The sequence below is a fragment of the Mauremys reevesii genome, linkage group 9 (assembly GCF_016161935.1).
Source record: "Mauremys reevesii isolate NIE-2019 linkage group 9, ASM1616193v1, whole genome shotgun sequence".
Taxonomy (NCBI): domain Eukaryota; kingdom Metazoa; phylum Chordata; order Testudines; family Geoemydidae; genus Mauremys; species Mauremys reevesii.
This window is the reverse complement of record NC_052631.1, coordinates 64864011-64870226: the sequence shown is the minus strand read 5'-3', so window position 1 is coordinate 64870226 and position 6216 is coordinate 64864011. Positions and strand designations below refer to the sequence as shown.

At 49.7% G+C, this 6216-nt stretch overlaps 1 protein-coding gene across 1 annotated transcript in view; it reads left to right on the top strand.

The window, feature by feature from the left end:
- Window positions 1-1591: 1591 nt before the first annotated feature.
- Window positions 1592-6216, top strand: part of CNGA2 (cyclic nucleotide gated channel subunit alpha 2) — a 34560-nt gene continuing 29935 nt past the window's right edge. The window contains exons 1-2 of the mRNA XM_039488854.1: window positions 1592-1724; window positions 2366-2452. The gene's annotated coding sequence lies outside the window, so the exon portion shown is untranslated. The remainder of the gene's footprint in view (window positions 1725-2365; window positions 2453-6216) is intronic.

Genomic DNA, 6216 nt, shown 5'->3' with positions numbered 1-6216 from the left:
TTTATATATGCAACTATGCCACCCCCTCCTCCCCCCCCCCCCCTAAAAAAAGGTCCCGATTTTTCACACTTGCTATCTGGTCACTCTCTGCACAGTTAGGCTCTCTGGCTGCTACATTGGAGCCTGCCTATCTGACTCCCTGGGTCCTGCCCTGTTTCTGACCCTTGCCCCTGGGCTCTAGCTCTGACTCTTGGTTTGACTCCTGCTCTAGCCACTGGACCTGACCACCTGCATCCTGACCCTGAGAGGTGGCCTCTGAACCCACTCACCCAGTGGTGTAAGTAGAAATCCTTTCTTGCCGGTACTGCACTCATGGGAGGGACAATGGGGGGCATGTGACATCCCCACATGACCCTCCATGTGCCTCCTCCCGGCTCTGCCCCCAGCCCAGGGCCCCCACGCTCTCCTCATCCCCTCTGACACTCCTCCTTGTATATACAAACATCAACATGCTTAACTATTCATTTCTCCCCAAATATGTAGCATTCAGTCTGTTTATATGGAATATGGGAGTTAGGTGGGAGCCATTTCAGCATATGTATGACTTATTAAAAGACAAATTTTAAGTAGAACTGTATCCTAAACTGCTCTATGGTATTGTACCCAAACATTGCATTTCAATGGGGGATTCAACTTCCTGAACCTCTTACCAGTCCACAAAAGTGGTCCATAGTCATGCGAATAGTCACATTGTCTTCAATGGGACCGATCAAATGATTAAGGGTTTACCGCAGGGGTCTCAAACCCCCAGCCCGCGGGCCATCTGTGACCCGCAAGCCTTCCCAATGTGGCCCACAGGGCTCCAGCAGTTTTGGGGCCGGGTCTCTCCCTTGGCCCCACCTGCCACCCCTGGGCACTCCCGCCTCAGGGGCCCTGGCAGTGCAGCGGAACTGAGCGGTGTCTGCCTGCTCGCTCCAGTGGCTGCCGGCCCCACCCCGCAGTCTGGGGGTGGGGGGGCCTATGCCTCTGCACGCTGCCCTCGCCCTGAGTGCCCCTGCGGCCAATGAGATGCTGTGGGGGAGGTGCCTGCCCCGCCTTGGAGCCCCAGGTAAGCACTGCACCCTGACCCCCTCCCAGAGCCTGCACCCCTCCCCACATACCCCCTTTCTGCATCCAAACTCCCTCCCAGAGCCTGCACCCCAATCCCCTACCCCAGACCTCCTCCCCCAAACTCCATCACAGAGCCTTAGGCAGGTGGGGGTGTGTGGAGTTTTTGGGGGGCAGGTTCTGGGTGGCATGAGTGACATTGGCCCACTGGGAGGATTTGAGGACTGGCACTGGCCCTAAGGTAAATTGAGTTTGAGACCCCTGGTTTACAGGATTAGGTTCCAACTTTGTAAATTGTCAGTTTCATCCAGAACAATGCCTGAGCTGTCAGATCAGAAGGAGCTTCATTCGAATAAAGGTGAGCAGATGTGCAATAAGTCTTAGCTCCATTGCTAAGATAAGGAACATATTTTTCAGTAAAGTTCTTGGCAGATTCCTGAGGAAGCTGGTTTAAGGCCATTCATGTCCGGTATTATAATCTTCACTTATAGTTCTCTCACCCACAAAGCTGGAAAATGAGGCATTTATTTTCTTTGTTTTGCTGCTCCAGTTCCAGTTAACCAAATGCATGTTAGACTAGTTTGGCTGCAAAGAAGAACTCTGTGTACGCTGGGGGCAACACCTGATTCCTGTCAGGCTGCAGAACTGGGCTGACATCAGAATCCAAACACCCTCTGGTCAGTGCAAGCAGAGGCTTTCCTCTAATTATTTGGAATTGATGTGATGCAGTATGAATATCATGGATAATTCAGACCAAGGGGGAGAAACAGAATCCATCCCCCCAACCATCCCCTACCATCTTGAGGACTCCTGACCAAGGTAACAGCACACTACATATGCTAACAAACAAACTTAAACAAAGGCTTTTGTTTAAGTTTGTTAGCATATGTAGTGTGCTGTTAAATCCATTTAAAGAATGAATGCCCTCCCTAGCCATGTTCTGCTCCTCAACGGGGCAGAGCACAGCCCCACCCCAACTCCTGGGGTCAGGGGAGAAGCCCCAAGTCTTTCCGGTACCCTGTACTTGCTAAAAATCCCTGTCAGGTACTGTGTACTGGAGGGTACCACCCTACTTGCACTCCTGCACTCACCATATCAACCTGGGTAGGAACAATCAGGAAGTTTCCTGGTGACTGCAGGGCTGGGACCTTGCACTGGGTATTGTAGCCACACATTTAACAGATGTTCAGTATCCTGACTGTGTAAGAGCATGTTGGTGAAATTGGCCAACCGGTGTAAAATAAAAAAATGACACAAGCCAAAGGCCATGGGGAATTCATGGCTGGAGGCTGCTTGGTAATGCTGCTGCCGTTTCCAGGTGAGGAGCAGCCTCCTCCTCCTCGGGGCATCCTTTCTATCAGAGACGGGAGACGAGACTGGCTAAGCCACTGTTGGTTCTGCTAAGGTAAGTCCTGTTCTGCTGCTCTTGCTGACCCTTTTCCATAATGATTTGCCAGGGAACTGTGGGCATCTGGCAGGCTGCCACTGTCCATGATGAGCTTCTGAGCCCTTGAATGGAGGCAGCTTTTCTGTAGCAGAAAGAGACTGTCCTTGGCTTTTGGGAAGTTGCTGGCACAATTTCCACAGTGGCCTCAGGTGAGTCACTTAACCCCCGTGCCTCAGTTTCCATGTCTGTAATGATGCTTCCCTGGGGAGGCTGGTGGGAAGGGGAAGTTTGAAGCAGGTTGTGTGACAGAGGTGCTCAGGGCAGTTGCTTGGCCATGACTCACAGGAATGGAAACAAACAGGCCTCTGAAGTTCCCATGGAGCTTCGCTATGTGTCTGTGGGCTCTGTGTCTGATTCCCTTGTCTCTCTCCTTCACCGTGCTGGCATAAAGAGGAGGAGCATCAGATTCATCCTTTGTGGTCCCAAGGGCATCTTCACCGTTCATATGCGAGACTCCTGCTGCCACAAGGTGCTAAAAACGAGGGCAATCTAAGAGCAAGGGGTGGCAAGAATGGGGGCTTAGCTGCTAGCGTGTTACTGTTGCAGCACCGCATTCCTTCACCCATGAAATGAGTTGGGTGGAGGGGCAGGTCTCAGCTGCTCAAGCTCTTCCCCTGGTGCCAGGTAAAGATCCTTTGGTATGAGACCAAAATTTAGATGTTAAGCATGGTTAGCTGGTGCTCGCGCCGTTCACACCCCTCAGCCCACCTCTGCTTTGTGAGATAGTGGGATTGGCACTGAGGTAATCTCTGATGGAACTGCCAGCCTGGGCCAGCTTGAGGCAGGCATGATGGGCAAAGGCATAAATTTAGCACTGTCACCAACTTGAGACATGCAGAAACCATTAATTAGGCCCCCAAAATCATAAGATTTGCGAATCATTGTAGTACACTTTAGTCTTTTCATTTGCCTTTTGGGTTTTCAGCCTTTAGGATTCACATTTTCAAGATTTGCTCTGCAACCATAAGGGCTAGAGACTTTTTTTGTTTTCAGTGTAAGCTGAGACTTTTCATGTAATCACATAACACCAGAGCCTAGGACTTTTAGAGAAACACCAAATATTATGAGACTCCTCTAGGAGGTGGCAACCAACGGATGTAGCCAAGTAATTAGCTGCTGCACCTTACAAGTGTTTTAACATAGTTGGGGATTGGATAAAATACCCATTTTGTATAAACCTGCAGGCTGTAGATGCTCTGAGTTGCAAATGGAGAATTCCCTCCCGCCCCCACTGTCTCTCTCATTACAATGGCCTCTGAAAAGCTTTCATACCTCCTGAAAAGATGGCCTCATGAAATGTCTCCCACATAATTCTGTCCTCCTGATGATCTCCGCACCAACCTGTTCGCTTCCATGGTAATCTCGTGTGCCAGATTTCACTTCCTGCTCCCTTCTGGGTAAGTGCGTGTCCAAAGTGGTGATGGTGGCATATGGTACTAAAATATTGGCCCTTCCCTGTGGTTTTCAGGCTGAGTGATAGCTGTAGCATAGCAGGGACACAATGGAAATAAAAATATTAGTGCTATGGCATCCCATGCAGTATTGATTAAAGCCAGCAGGAGGTGCTGTGCAGAGGTGGGATTTGGGTTCTAGTCCTGACTCTCCTAGTTTATTCTGTAGTCCTCTGGCTCAGTGTGACACGGAGAAGGAGGGCATATTTCATTGGACCAACTTCTGTTGGGGAGAGAGAGACAAGCTTTTGAGCTTACATAGAGCTCTTCTTTAGGTCTTGGAACTAGTGGGTGAGTCACTTAACGCCCTTGTGAGGCACAGAGCGGTTGGGTGGGTTAATTCATGAAGGTTTGTGAAGTGCTTGGAGATCCTCGTACCAGAATTGCTAGGGAGGTGTGATGGATGGCTATTCTGTTCAGTCCCACTATTCCTTGAATGCTTTGTGAAATGCCTGCCTGCCTCCCCGCCTCTCATCATAGGAGGGCAGAGGAAAGGAAGACAATGGATACCCCTGTATTCTTTCCAGGCAGGTGGAGACTCAGCCAGACGCAGATGGAGGACGAGTGGGAATTTGCTGGGAAGTAGAGCAGTCCCAGCCCAGTGGTATCAGAAGGGGGGTTGGGGGGAAAGAGCTTTTGTCTCTCCTCCCCTTTCATTCCCCAGACACAAAGCCATCTGTGATTAACGCCTGTGAAGTACACCTAGTGCTTTGGGACCGTGTAGGTAGCACACTGTAGCAGGGGGAGAGAGAGACCAGCTCGGAGACTCTTTCGCTACTGTCGGGGGCACCTGCCCCAACCCCTTTCATCTCAAGTTTACTTCATTTCTTGGCTCTAAGCTATAGCCTTGCCCCATGGGCTACTGGCTGAGCTCCTGAGCCCAGGCGAAAGGCAGCACCTTGGAACAGGGACAGAGCTGTTTCTTTTCAAATCAGTATGAGGAATTAAAATCCTAAATTAGTTCAGTCCTAGAAGCTGCTGAAAATTATTGGGGTGATGAATCCCCGGTCAGCTCCTGGTTGCCCCTAGAGATAACAGAAGTTTGTGTGTGGTTTGCTGGATCCACCTTCTGCACTGAAACAGGAACTTGGAGGCGAGCGACTGGGTCAGACGGCACTGTACCGGAGAGGCTGAGCCAATTGGAGCAAATCGCTTGTGCTAGCAAAGGCTGCTCTGAGGCTGAGTTTTGTCACTAGATGCTGCACGGGACATCTGATTAGTAAGTACAACGGCTTATTCTGTCCCCAGAGTGTCCCATATGTGATTGTTCCCCCATCTCACAGTGTGCATGTGTCTAGTGGCTGTAGGACCGACCTGTGCATGTTCCTGGGATTGGGAAGGAATTTTCCCCTGGGTCAGATTGGCAGAGATCCTGGCGGGGTTTCGTCTTCCTTTGTGGCATTGGGCATGGGTCATTTGCTGGTTTAAACTAGGGTAAATGGTGGATTCTGTGTAACTTGAAGTCTTTAAATCCCAGTTTGAGGACTTCAGTAACTCAGCCAGAGGTTAGGGGTCCATTACAGGAGTAGGTGAGGTTCTGTGGCCTGCGATGTGCAGGAGGTCAGACTAGATGATCATGATGATCCCTTCTGACCTTAAAGTCTATGAATCTACTCATCATGCATAGCTGGATGTGTACGTATGCCAGATGCATTGCACTCTGTATGCCTATGACTGAGTGTGTGTGGATCTCATTGCCCCTCAGTTGTATGTTGGTATGTATGTGTTCTTTGTCTACAAAGAAAACATTCAGTTTATAACGCACTGCATGCATGTATGTATGTATGCATGTGCTCAACTCCTCTGCGTGCTGCATAAGCGTTTCCTGTATATAATCTATATGCGTATTATTTAGTGTATGGTGCATATGTAAATGAGAAGTGTGTGTGTGTTTTGTGTGTGTATATAATGTCCATGCAGCCTGTCTTTAATGTAGAAATATGTGGTGTTAAGGGAATACATCCCTGTTAGTGCATGTGTACTGGTGGCTATTGTCCATGGGTCTTTGTGTATTTCAGTGTGCATGCTTGTGTCTCCATGGAGTGTCTTTTTAAGCTGCCGCATCGTTTGTGGTGTGTCCACTCTGTACTTATCTATTATTAGCACCTCTGCATGCTGTATACATTACTTGCAGTGGAGTGGGGTACCCAGGCGTTTGCCCACTGTGGGTACATACGTACGGGGGAGGGATAGCTCAGTGGTTTTGAGCATTGGCCTGCTAAACCCAGGATTGTGAGCTCAAACCTTGAGGGGGCCACTTAGGGATCTGAG